Below are 14808 nucleotides of genomic sequence, written 5' to 3' on the forward strand. Positions count from 1 at the left end.
GAGACCTTTGCTCCCACTTGTCGTATGACTACCATTCGTAGCATTTGTGCATTGGCAGCTCATAATGGTTGGAATGTACATCGGTTGGACATGAAGACTGCGTTCTTGAATGGAGATTTGCATGAGGAGGTGTATGTATCGCAGCCTTGTGGTTTTGTTCAAAGAGGGCAGGAAAACAAAGTGTGCAGGTTGAAAAAGGCTTTATATGGTTTAAAGCAAGCTCCACGAGCTTGGTATGAAAAGATACATGCATATTTGACTGCACATGGTTTTCAGAATAGTCCAACAGAAAGCACTTTGTATGTTAAACATGTGGATGATGTACATCTAATCATTGCTCTCTATGTCGATGACATGCTGCTCACAGGACCAAATGAGAGTCATATTGCTGATTTTAAGGCTGATTTGAATGCCTCTTTTGAGATGTCAGATTTGGGGCATTTGCATCATTATTTGGGGATACAATTTAAGCAATGTGATGGAGGTATTGCTTTGTGTCAGACAAAGTATATTGAGACATTGTTGCGGAGATTTGGCCTTGAAGACTGCAAGCCTATTGCTACTCCAATGGAGACAGGTTTGAAGTTGAGTCTTCATGATGTTGGAGATCACTTTGATGTCACACTCTATCAGACAGCTGCTGGTTGCCTCATTTATGTATGCATTACGAGGCTGGACATTCAGTTTGCAGTCTCACAGGTGAGCAGGTTTATGCATAGCCCAAGGTCTCAGCATTGGGTGGAAGGCAGTTAAATGCCTCTTTCACTACTTGAGTGGCACCATACATCTTGGGTTGTTTTATCCCAAGGGGGGATCGTTGCCGCCATATTTACATGCTTTTTGGACTCAGATTGGGCTGGTTGCTATGACACAAGAGTGTCCACAAGTGGTTTTTGTTTCATGCTTGGTAGCTCATGCATATCTTGGTTGAGCAAGAAGCAACCTGCTGTGGCCACTTCTAGTTATGAAGCTGAGTACAGGGCAGCTTTCACAGCTACGGTTGAGTGTGTGTGGCTCAGACGGCTTATGGCTGACTTGGGTGGTGTTGGACAGGAGTTTGCCACCTCTATCTACATTGACAGTCAGAGCGCATTGGCAGTTGCAAGAAACCCAGTTTTTCATGCTCGCACAAAGCACATTGAGGTGCATTATCACTATGTCAGGGAGAGACTCTCAGCGGGAGAGATCAGCTTGGCATATGTGCCAACATAGGACAACCTCGCCGATTTTTTCACAAAGGCGCTTCCTCGTGAGAAGTTTGAAGCTTTCCGCAAAGCTTTGGGCTTGCTCCCCTTTGTGGACTGATCTACTTTGGGCATGGCACTTCCCTATACATGAGTGCCAGCTCTCGTTCACACCATCACTCCCAAGGGAGATTTGTTGCCATATATATAGGCAGTTATGTGTGTGAACACACTTAGGACCGTCAGGACACTTTTTCCTTCTTTTTTCCCCTGGCTTGTATATACGCCCATCCTTCTAGGGCTAACTCATCTTTGTACATTGACACAATCTCATACACTATGTGTTGTGTGCATTCTTGCTTCTTCTTCTCCAAGCTTTGTGTGCTTTCCTGCAACCCTAATTCCAACAGCTACGCTTCTTGTAACTTCTTTTTGTAACTGCGCAAAGGGCTGAACAATAAAAGAGATATGGGATGACCAAGCTTACGACTTGTGTAATGCTGATCATAGGAAAGAGATGTACATAGAGCTAGGAAGCTAGTTTTGGGTCCCCAAAATATAAATTAGCGGCCGACCATTGTAAAATGAGAGCTCTTGTATATTATACAATTTATAGAATATGGAAGGAGTCAATTTTGTTAGTCTCAATTGAGTTTTGTCTCTCTCTCTCTCGCTTGTGGATGCTTGCTTGTATTGTTAATGCTTGCATATGCTTGATTGTTGTTGTGTATGCATGTTAGGGATGGTGATGATCTAGCTCCTCCTCTCCTCTCGCCTCTCTCTTGTCTCTCTACCAAGGTCCCTCTTACATGCATGTGGCATGGAGTGAAGGTTGAGCTTTCCATAGATCCCTCATTTTTTCTTTTCACCTAGCTCTTGAATCTCCACTTGGGTGACACAGGTGGCAATGAAGTGATCTCGTAGCTGCCTCACAAAGGGGAGTTAACCCTCATTAGGGTTGGCTAAGTGTACATCTCCGACTTGACCCTTGCATGGTTGTTTCTTTTCTTCTTTCCCTCTCTTGTGTGCAAAGTTGTATTTTTAGCTTTTGACTCTATCAATCGAGTGGATGCCAACAACTCCATGTGTAATCCACTATAACTTGTTGGCTAGCGATATGTTTCCTTAAGAACTCATTTTTTTCAGTGAGTCAATAAAATACCTTTACGAAAAGGAAAAAAATAAAAAAAGCGTCACCACACGAAGGTGTGTACATATATATACATAAATACGTACGTACATACATACATACATACATACATACATACATACATACATACATACACACACACATACATATATACATACATACATACATACATACATACATACATACATACATACATATATATATATGTATACACACATAAATATGTATATATATATATATGTATGTAGACATGGTGTGCCATGTCTACATACATATATATATATATATATGTATGTAGACATGGTGTGCCATGTGTAGTCCTTGATCATGGGCACTCACGGGGTTCACCTAAAAATATGTAAGTATAGCACATGAGTTCAAATAAAGGGGCTTTTTAATTAAAAACTTTAAAGTATATTTATAGGAATACATTTACAAAAGGGTTCATTAAAAAAAACCCATAAGTCCATAAAGAAAAGGGGTCATTTTATTCATGAAAAAATCACAGGTAAGGGGTTTTTTAAATACTCCTTGAACGCATATGATACATAAGCTTTCTTAGTAGTGCACCCCTCGAGCGCGGGTATTACACCTTGCACACCACATATAATGCCACATCAAGGCATTACACATGACAAGCTACGTGTAATGCGCACAAGTATTACAGGTAGCACCAATATCTGTGTGCCATGTGTATTGCCCGTGATCAAGAAATACACATGGCTAGCCACGTGTAATGCCACGCCGAGCCATTACACATGGTGATAATGTGGTATTACCAAGTGTATTTCTTGCACATGAGCAATAATGTGGCTAGCCATGTATAATACCATGTCCAGGCATTATATGTGGTGATGATGTGGTATTGCCACGTGTGTTACCCATGTGTGGGAAATACACATGGCAAAACCATGTGTGTTGCTTGAGTTTGGGAAATACACATGGCACCCTACCACCATGGCAAGCGCTGTTTAAACGGATCTCCCTCAATTGCCTTAAAAAAGCACCCCTAACCACTCTCTCCCTCACTCGCTCTCTCTCCCTCAAATGTCCCCCTCACAAACGGCCACCTACTATTATACCCACCTCTCCCCTCCACCTACTATCATATCCACCTCTCCCCTCTTGCCCTCTCAAACCCCTCTCCCCCCCCCTTCTTATTACGCTCTCAAATCTCCCCCCCCTCTTCTAATCTCCCCCTTCTCACCCTCTCAAACCCTCTTGCCATCTCACGCCCCCTTTTAATCACCCCCCTCTCACCCTCTCGAACCCTCCTCTCCTCTCTCCCCTCTCAAACCCTGATCACCACCCTCTCTCTCTCTCTCTCTCACCCTCCTAGCATAGAGGGAGACAAACATAATGCCTCCCCGAACGTGTTTACAATCCAAGTACTTCAACCTAAAAATCCATACGAGATTGCACTATCTCAGGATGTGGGCATGTCACAAGTTGCCACATCAAGCGAGGTGACCAATACATCTGGATTACAATTGGGTGGTGTGAGGCATATCTTACAATTCCTGCTAAACAGTAATCATGCTACCAACAGTGGTGCCATGATTACTAAAGAAGAGGAGTCCACAAAGAAGAGTTTAAAACAAGTGGTTGATCGACACAGCTCCACGAATTGGGTGGAGGATCACTTGGTTGATAATCAACACTGCCTTCCTAAAGTACCTCTATGTCGCCTCCTTGCAAACCCTGCAATCTCCCGTTAGGGAAATGGGACTCATTTTTAGGCCCTGTAAGATAATCCACGTCATCCTATTTTTTATGAGTCAAAAAAAGGGAAAATGAATAAATTTCGGCTCATTTTCACGTGTTTTTGTAGAGAGAGATAATCAACAAGTGTAATAAATGCTTGAGAATAAAAGAGAATATTCTATTATTATAGAATGTTCCTTGTATGTAATAAATATCTAAGAAATAATTAGCCCCCAACGTATCTATTAGGAAATGAGCTCTCAATCAATGCACTATATGAAAAGAGTTTTCCCTCTTTAGTAAAACATTTCTGTTTAAGTGATTTTTATCTCCTCAATTCTATTGCAATTTTATCATTTAGCCTAGCACACTAATATTGATGTCCATTAAATTCTCATTCCATTTTACACTTACTTGCATATTTGATAAAGTTTCCATGGGAGAGAAAAGGAAGCCATATCATATACATATTGATCTTTAAGAAGATTATGCTCCCTTTGAAGAAAACAAATAAGCTCATTTCAATCAATTCAAGAGATTCCGTTCTTCACTTCCTACTTGGTGTAGCTTGCTACATGGGTCGCGAGTGGGAACTAAGCTTCTCTGAAAAGAATGAAATAAGAGTTTTAGGTTCAAAGCATATAGACCTTTGGTGCAATGGATCTATGTATCCATTAAATTGTCTAGACTCATTCACTCCTCCATTCTCTAATTCGATCTCATCGACCAGATATATTGGAGATGGTCACCAAGGATTTCTTATCCAATAAATCCTCTAGACTCCTTCATATGTCCATTCCCTAATCTAGCCTCATCAAACAATCAGTTATGTTGGGGATGGTCACCAAGGATTGCTTGGCTATTACATTGCACTAAGAAAATCAACCAGAGTTGTAAAAGACTAAAATTTTGTAACACAGTTGGAGTACAATCATTTGAAAGGAATGTACACCACTCTTCAAAAAATCCACTTACATTGAAGAAACCACCTTTTAACAATTTATCTTATGATAATCATTGCTATATAAAAATGACCATAACAATGAGATATGGGACATTCATGGGATCTAATATCTCATATCGTGTTATTATGGCCAATTTAGAATAACTTCATTTTAGTTATTTCAGTGCTTGAATGCATTAAAATGTCAATTAATAATTAAAGAATTGCTCCAAAAATATAATATTGCATTCAAGATATAATATTGCATTCAAGATAAGAGTACAAGAGACTCTAAGACTGTATGATGTTGCTCCAATAGTTTTTGTGATTGAAATTTGACAGTTTTGGCATCATAGATGCGTCTGGCACACCTCAAAACCCCAAGAATGACTCTTGGATCACTGCATCTCGATGTCGGAATCAGGAGATATGGCAAAAATAGACATGGAACAAGAGTGACCACTACAACGCAATATGAGGCTTTCTTAAATTCCTCAAAACCCAAGAATGACTCTTGGATCATTGCATCCCGATACCGGAACGAGGAGATATGACAAAAATAGACATGGAACTACAACGCGATATGGGACATATGCCAACATAGGATGTCTCTTATCGCGTTGTGGTCATTTTTTACTTTAATGCTATCTTGCACTAAGAGCCCAAAATGACTAGAACAACACAAAATGGGACATAATCCAGCATAGGATGTCCCATATCATGTTGTTGTGGCTGTTTTTTTTGCTTTAAGAGTATCTTCCAAACCTAAATGCTCAATTGGAATTAATCTTAGAACTGTGGAAAAATGAACTAATGTTGTAGAATATCACAAAATCAAATCAATCAAGGAAAGACCACAACAATGCGATATGAGACATAAACTAACATAGAATGTCCCAAATCACTTGGTTGTGACTATTTCTCACATGATAAAATCTTGCAAACTTTAATAACTAACTATAATTTTTAAGGTTTACTTGATAGAGGCCACTTACATGTTAGAGTAACCTTTTTTTTGTAGCTCTTTGCGTAATATACATTTTGCACGCCCTGATGATACCTATACACGCCCTGATGATACCTAGCATGTTATGCATTTTGATATTCATTGTTCACTCATTCATTTGCATCCTTGTTTTGTACTCTAAATTAAAATTCAAAGGATAAATCTATTTGTCTCTTGTTAATGATACCTTCTCTTAATTGTTAAAGAATGTCGTTCTCGCCAATCTACTAATTGTTGAAATTACTCTATCATTGAATTTGATTGCAATTCCAATTAGAAGAGAAATTTACATTTTTATCTTCCTTTCTATCATATCCTTCACCAAGGATTTCAAATCATATGTCTCTCCTGCATGTTTTCACATATAACCATTATTTTTGTAACTCTTATGATTGACTTTGCAAACAAATGAAATAAGATTACAATTTGGTTTTTGTCGAGGAAGATCTTGTGGACAAGAATCTCTTCAATACATGTTTTGTTGATCCCATGTCTGAATCCTTGGATTCTTTCTTTCCAACAACGTGATATGAAATCGTTGGTGGATGATCCTCACTGTTTTATTTTCTATAATGGCTATAGAAAAACCAACCTCCCCTATCAGCCACCCATTCAACCAACCTCCCCTATCAACCACCCATTCGACATTGTCAAGGGATTCCATGCATTTTCTACATCAAGTATGCTATAGATTATAATCATTTGGACATTTGAAGATGGCCTTCTAGATCATGTTTCCATATCAAGGAATGTAAGAGCGCAAACGGGAAATGGCATTTGGTAGTGATGAGAGTGCAAAAAAGTGATAAAATTGCGCGTGTGTTGTTAAATGTGGGAAACGTGAGTTGAAAAGTATAGGTGGGAAATGTACATTTAAGCCTTACGAAAATTTTAAACGCTGACAACATTTGACATATGAAAGGGAAAGAAAGAGAGAGAATGTCCATTTTAGTTCTTTTTTTAAAACAAAGAAATCTGCCTATTTTGTATTTTTTTCTCATTTTTGTTGCATTTCTATGTTACGTAGGCTTGTTGCTCATTGGTTGGGAGCCTATTTTTCTTTTTGCTAAAAGGCCCAAGAATAAGTCTCATTTTCTCCTAATGAAAAATGAGGATTGCATCAAAGGGTTAATTAAAAGAATGGAAGAGAGCACATGCCAGACAATAATGGCAATGTTTATAGTCTCTAAGAATTTCCCTGACCAAGAGCCCATTTCATTCAACCGTCAAAGTGTAGTTGGCCTTGACCTATCATTGTTTGGAGAGTTTCACACAATACTAGAGCACACAAAAGGATGGAAACACATGGTCGGTTGTTGTCTAGGATGGCAACGATAGTCTAAAAGCATGGCAACAATGAGCAAGAACCACTGGAGCTGATAGAGAGAAGGCACATCGTGTAGGTCTTACTGATCCACATTCATTGTTGTCAAAGTTTAGTGAAGAGGATCGTTTGTGGGTAGAGAAAGTTCTCAGGTATTGGGGCCTAACATATAAAAGTGGTTGAAGCTTCCCATGACACTCCTCTCTTAATTGGTGTTCAAGGTCTATGCACACCTCATAAACACACTACAATAAAGTCATATTTTGATTTCCATAGATTATTTTCGAAAACATAAATGCATTGCAGTCTAAGTTCGATGCTACATACCAAATGAGGATTAATGGCTTGCCTAAGTTATAAGAGTAGAGAGTACAATCAGAATGCAAAAATCTTCGATAAGAATTACAAAGACGCCGTAAAGGAGATGGAGGTACTATTTACAAAGAGGAGACATGAGCTGGCAAAAATTATCAACCCTCTATTGGACCCAAGATTTTTTCAAGAAGGCAATCTCTTTCCCAGGGTTGGGGTGAAAAGGTGAGAAGATTCACTACTGCCAAGCTAGCAGAGATCACTCGTGCGCATATTCCAAATGCAGAGTAAGATCACACATTTTCTCTCAACGCATTAAACTTTTTTTGATATGTAGCTAGACACATAAAGTTGGTTCACAATGTAGGAAATGTAGGCTCATTGGCATATTGGCGAGTGGAAGTTCACAATCAGAGACGCCCAGATTCCTTCTTCAGATAGAGCATTCTTTGTTTGGATACATCATGTACTAGTTCCAATTGATCAAGTACACGCTACAGCTCTATGCGAAGTTGGAGGAGAACTCACCAGCCAACCAACATGCACGATAGAGACTTTGGGGTGGGTATCGTGGATGCCCTAAATGATTTTAGGAAGATGCACTTTGAAAAGGCATTCCTAAGTGGAAAGAATAAGTGCGTCCCACCCTGGATCTCTTGACCAGCAAAAACCACACTTGCCATGCATGGCATGCTGCATGTTGTATAGGTATGTAATAGCATAATCGATACTATGAGTCTCATTTTATTGCTAGTCTATCATATTGAAAGACTATTCAAATGTTTCTATATTAGGTGGTGTGTAATTAGGTATGTATTCTCGAGCACCCTTCAGATGCATGGGTGTAGTCTGAGAGAGAGGAGACAGGATTGTACCCTGAGGACTGGATCAACAAGCTATAGGGCAAGAATACATGGACATTGTGCCCATGGTGGATAGACTACCCCGAGGGAGAGTTTCCTCTTAGCGAGGCTAAGCAATTTCAGAGTATCATTGTGTAGGGTCCATGTTTGTATGAATTATGAAGCTTGGATAGGGATTTTATAGTTGTTATATGGGTTGGATGCACGAGGGAAGAAGGGAAAGAAGTCGGCCACCGAGAGTAGCAACCCAAGGAAAAGGGCAAGAAGTCGGCTGTACACGCGTCTCCATTATCCACAACCATGACAACAATGCCTAAAAAGAGGTCACACCGGCTAGAGTGGTAAGGGACAGACGATGATGAGGATGTTGAGGAGAGCTCCCTTGAGGACGATGAGAGTGTTGGTCGGCAGGAATCCCATGCATGGGGGTTACTAAGAGCAGATGATCCTGAGTGGTGAGAGCGAAGAGCATGGGATGGAGAGTCCCAAGGATGACAACATAGACCTGTTGGGATTAAGTAAGCGAACTCAACATCTTTGTATTTTAGCATAAGTTTATTATTTGAACATTGGGAATAACATGTGATTGGTATTATCAAAATGAAGACTTCGATTTAGAAGTGGTGGACCCTCTCCACTTAGGTCTCAACTCCAACATTGATCACCTCCGTCTCGCACTTTTGAGAAAGTGAAAACATAGGTATGATCTCTTACCCATGCTAGTCACTCTCTCCATTCGTCGTGGTTATATAGTTTGTAAAGAACTTATGTATTATGTTGTTCTAGAAATCTTGCACTATTGCAACGATTCATGGGATCGTTGATGAGGTTGGGAACCATGGACACTTATGATAGCCTTGGAACCCTCTGCTTGGTGTGGGTAGATTTTTTGACAAATCTTGCTTTCTGCAAGACTGAGCATGTGGTTTCCCGATGGAATGTGTTTAGGGAGGTGCTTGTGGAGTCAGCCTTTGTACTCGTGCAAAGTTTCTACATGCTGATGGCACTATGGTTTGTACTCTATGTATAGAGCACTTTGCTCATGTGTGTCTTTCAATACATGTATCTCATGTCAGAAAAGATGGACGAGAAGAGGTGAGTGAAAGAGTAGATTGTACTCAATTTATATTTTAAGTGAACAACCATGATTTCCCAAACATACTTCTATGTGTGTGCACGTAGGTCATTGTTTTGGTCATTGCCATCCTTACGCACCCCCATCACAGTACGTCTCATCGACTTAAGTATGATAGGTGGGGAGTTGAGGTAGCTCCCGATCATCCAAGTTTTGATGTGGATGACGATATCTTCATAGAGCCTAAACCATGAGAGGGAACCCATCCATATATGTTGGATGCGGATGGGAATCTCATTCGATATGTTACTAAAAGCATAGAGAGGCTTTTGCTAGGCAAGAAGAGCTCGTCTATGGCACTCACTTCATTACTATTCGTTTTAAGTAGTGTAATCATTATATATTCATTATCTTTTTTATTGTTGTTTATAAGTGGTTTTACTCAGGACATTCTACTGATCAAGGGGATGCAGTTCTAGATTACTTTGCCGAAACCAGGGCCCTTGCTAGAGCATGCAAGGGAATACATCAGCATTGTATCAGTGTGGAGTGGGATGAGGTGTGCTTTAGTTCTTGTATATACGACCACTTTTGCACGTTCCCCAAGATTTAGGACAATAGTATTTCAAGGGTGACATCAGTGATTATGCTCAACGAGAGTAGCAGAGGGACAAGGGGACCTCGTCTCTACACGTCCTCACCACCCTCTCCTCCACCTCCCCCACTACCCTTGAGCCCAACAAGGGGAAGTGCCTCGTCCACCTGATGTTCCAAGGTAGGCCCCATCTCGACATGCTATGCCACATATGTCCCCCTTGGCCCCTCTTATGATGCCCTCATCATGGGCACAACGTCTCGAGCTTGCGAGGCCGCTATCCCCACTAGCACATGCACTGTTTGGTAGAGCTCCCCATATGTAACCTCCTTCTTTCTTCCATTAGCACCTACAATGCCCTTTTTGATGTAATCCATCTCTTGTAATGACAAAAATTATTGTGCCCTCATCATGGGCACAACGTCTCGAGCTTGCGAGGCCGCTATCCCCACTAGCACATGCACTGTTTGGTAGAGCTCCCCATATGTAACCTCCTTCTTTCTTCCATTAGCACCTACAATGCCCTTTTTGATGTAATCCATCTCTTGTAATGATAAAAATTATTGATGTTTGCATTATTGTGGTGCACTTTTGTACACTTAAATTTGTGCTGTGACATTATTTTTTGGTATTGCTATAACATTTTAGATAATTGTATATTTAACAATAGAGAGAGACGAAGCAAGATGGAGAGAAATGGAGAGGGAGGGAGAGAGACTTGGAGTGAAAGAGAGAAAGTTTGAGTGAGAGGGAGACTGTGTTGTTGTCTTTGTATGTCGTAATTCACGTACATAGACATTTGATATTTTTATCTGCTTTCAAGAGTTATTTTAATATTGAATTTATGAGACCTTATAAATAGAATAGAGATTGTCATATTCCACTACTCCTATTCGAGGAATACATCCCATCCCACCCACCCCTTATAAATAGAATAGAGATTGTCATATTCCACTACTCCTATTCGAGGAATACATCCCATCCCACCCACCCCTTATTTCTTTATATTGTCATAGGCTGGGCATAAACTCTATTTTCATGGGTTCATCCACCAATCCCTCTAATAATATGATGTTTGCAAGCATATTAATTAAAGCACTTGCATCTTTCATGCACCTCAAAGGAATACATCCCATCCAACCCACCCCTTATTTCTTTATATTGTCATAGGCTGGGCATAAACTCTATTTTCATGGGTTCATCCACCAATCCCTCTAATAATATGACGTTTGCAAGCATATTAATTAAAGCACTTGCATCTTTCATGCACCTCAAAGAAAAAGAACCAAGATCAGATGCCCTTTTGGAGGCATGGACAACAATGTCCAAAGTGCAAGAGCTCTACAAGAAGCTCACAACAACAGAGAAGGTGGTAGACCTTGCAGACAAAAACATGCTAGAGGTGAAAGTGGCAACATCCATAGGCACGTGGAGAACCTTTGGCATCATTGAAGAGGAAAAAGAAACTCCTCTTCAAAGAGAAGTTGCCACCTTCATTGCAAGTTTAGGGTAGTCGGAGTAGTCCAAGATGATAGTTGAGGTCCCACATGCTTTCATGTATCGTTGCTTGTGTTCAACATCTCGTAGGTGTTTATCATAATATGCTTTAGTCTTGTAATTTTGCTTTGGAATATAATGAAAGTTTCATGTTTCTATGGTGTGTTTGTAAAAAAGTAGCAATGATATTGTAGTACATTAAGGGAAGATAGAAAGAGAAAGATGATTAGCTGAGTCCCAATAGTATTACAAGGTCTCAAATGCTTTCTTGTATTGTTTCTTGTGCTCAACACCTCATAGGTGGTGGTCATAATATGCAAAAGCCTTGGAATATATTGGAAGTTTCATCTTTGTACGGTGTCTTTTGACAAAAACATGCTATGAAATCAGAGTAAATTGAGAGAAGAGAGGAATAGAGAGAGAAAGAGTACACAGAGATAGAAAGAGTAGAGAGAGAAACCACTCCCCTTAAAATCGTAAAAAAATGCTTGCCAAAAAATAATATCCATTAAGAAACTTGTGGATGTGGGTGGAATATGCTTGGCAAATACCCACAAACAACATGTTGTCATAAGCTATCTCTGGAATCTCCCGATTAAGGATCTGTGCTACTTTGGTAGGCTCTACTTGGATGCCATCGACATTGATGATATATCCAAGGTAGTGAACCTTGAACAAATAAAATTTTGACTTCTTTTCACTGAGACAAAGAGCTCGTTGCTTTCCAATAATTTCAACACTTTTTCCACGTCAATGTCATGTTGTCACTAGCCTAGACATTCCCTTAGGTTTCATAAGTGGATGGATTCGGATGCTCATTATAAAATTGGTATCAAAATGGAGTACAATCATGTCCTTGGCATCCTAATGGTACATTTAATGGTAAACCTTGCTTTTTCACATCTACACATCGAGTAGGGAGCGGTTTATAAAATGAGTTATCAATGAGTAGCTCCTCTCTAGCTCGTAGAGAGCATCTAGCAATAACTACTATATATTGTTGACTTTGTCAGCCCATAAACTCCTCACAATGTGTGCGCTCCTCAGCATGGTAGTCATATGACATGTGGGTGCAAAAGTCTCACCATAGTCAATAATGCCATTTTCCTTTGCATATCCCTTTGCAACAAGCCTTGCTTTGTATCGCTTGATATACTACCGTCAGCTTCTTAATACTACTGTCAGCTTTATGTTTCAGCTTGTAAACCCATTTTGTGTCAAATTTCAATGGCTTTCTTACCTATGAGGCAAATCAGACAACTCCCAAGTATCATTTTAGTAAAGCATCATATTGCATAGCACTCATCCATTGTTCTGATTCCTTTGCTTCATCAAAGGGGACAAGTTACTCTTCATTACATAAACTAGCAATAAGAGCATGACCTACATCAATATGAGATGCATGATGAGAACCTGCATGTGTTTTACTAGGCAAAGGAGTAGCCAATTTGCTATCACATAGTGTTCGCATTAGCCATTTGGCATACTTTTTGACTCCTCAATTTTCCTTCTTTCCTCATCAATAGGCTAATCTGTGGGCTAAAAACATGCTGCTTTTAAACCTGTGTTGTGGGCTGATTTTCAACATTCCTTTGAGTATGCAAATGCTCTACATCAATGTGTCTTGCATTGAACAATGGAAGGAGAGTATCCATTATGTCCTACGAACATACATTTTGCTATTTTTTACATGAAAGAAAGGGTTAAATTGTATCTTTCACAAATACAACATCTCTACTCAAAAGAATCCACTTGGTAGCAGAATGATAGAGACAATAACCCTTACTTTCGAAGCTATACCCCACAAAAATACATTTAACAGCTTTATCATCAAGCTTGCTGCTCTGCAAATTTTCTCAAGCACAAATACATAAGCAAGACAACAAAAAATGTGTAAGTGAGACATAGAGGGCTTTCTATCATTCCAAGCTTCAAAAGGCGTAATTGTATGCAAAGCCTTTGTTGGACACATGTTTAAAACATATTTTGCATGCATGACTACTTCTAGTTAGAAACATAGCCCAGGGTCTCAGCATTGGAAGGCAGTTAAACGCATCTTTCGCTACTTGAGTGGCACCATACATCTTGGGTTGTTTTATCCCAAGGGGGGATCGTTGCCGCCAGATTTACATGCCTTTTCGGACTCAGATTGGGCTGGTTGCTATGACACAAGAGTGTCCACAAGTGGTTTTTGTTTCATGCTCGGTAGCTCATGCATATCTTGGTTGAGCAAGAAGCAACCTACTGTGGCCACTTCTATAATGAAACTCCTTAGACATATACTTCCCCCCTCAATCATCAGTACTACGTAGGGTACCAATCTTACGCTTAAACCACTACGTAGGGTACCAATCTTACACTTAAATCATATAAAAACCTCTAATTTCTATTTCAATGGATATACCTAGGTATGTCTAGAATAATCATCAAATGAATGTGACAAAATAGAGGTAGCTCCCAATAGATGATGTCCTTATATAGAACCACATACATCATTCTATATAAGATGCAATTTTATGATAGCTCTAGTTGAACTATCTTTGGGAAATGATGGCCCACTGCATTTTTCCAAGAATACAACCCTCACAAACATCTTTGATAGGGGCTACAAGATGTGGCAACTCAGACACCTTGTCATGTTTATGCAAATGTAGTAAACTGCCAAAGTTTAAGTGACCAAAGCATGCATGCCACATCTTAGCGTCATCATTGTCTTTGTGGCAGAAGCTGTACATACAACATGCTTGTGTCTTTCATATGCATCTAGCCTATAAAGACCATGATACAAAGTACTAGAAGCAACAATTGTATTGCCATCACTGCGATCATGAACAATACATGTTTGTCATCCACAAGTTGAACCACTAATCCATCCTTAATAATGGCAGAGATAGATAACAAGTTCTTCTTGATCTCTGGTACATATAATACATCTAAGAGCATAATTGTTTCACCACTTATATAGCAGCAGCGGAGAACAATTTCACCAACTCCTTTTACATGATATGAGGCGTTGTTTGCACATGTAACAATGTTTCCTTGTGGAGAAGATTCAATCGATGAGAAGTAATATGTTTACTAGTAGCACTGTGAAAATATCAGCCATGTACATCTCTAATAACCATGCGAAGAGTCAAGATTGCATTGCACAATGA

The sequence above is a fragment of the Cibotium barometz genome, chromosome 20, assembly GCF_041138505.1.
Source record: "Cibotium barometz isolate CiBa-2024 chromosome 20, ASM4113850v1, whole genome shotgun sequence".
NCBI classification, from domain to species: Eukaryota; Viridiplantae; Streptophyta; class Polypodiopsida; order Cyatheales; family Cibotiaceae; genus Cibotium; species Cibotium barometz.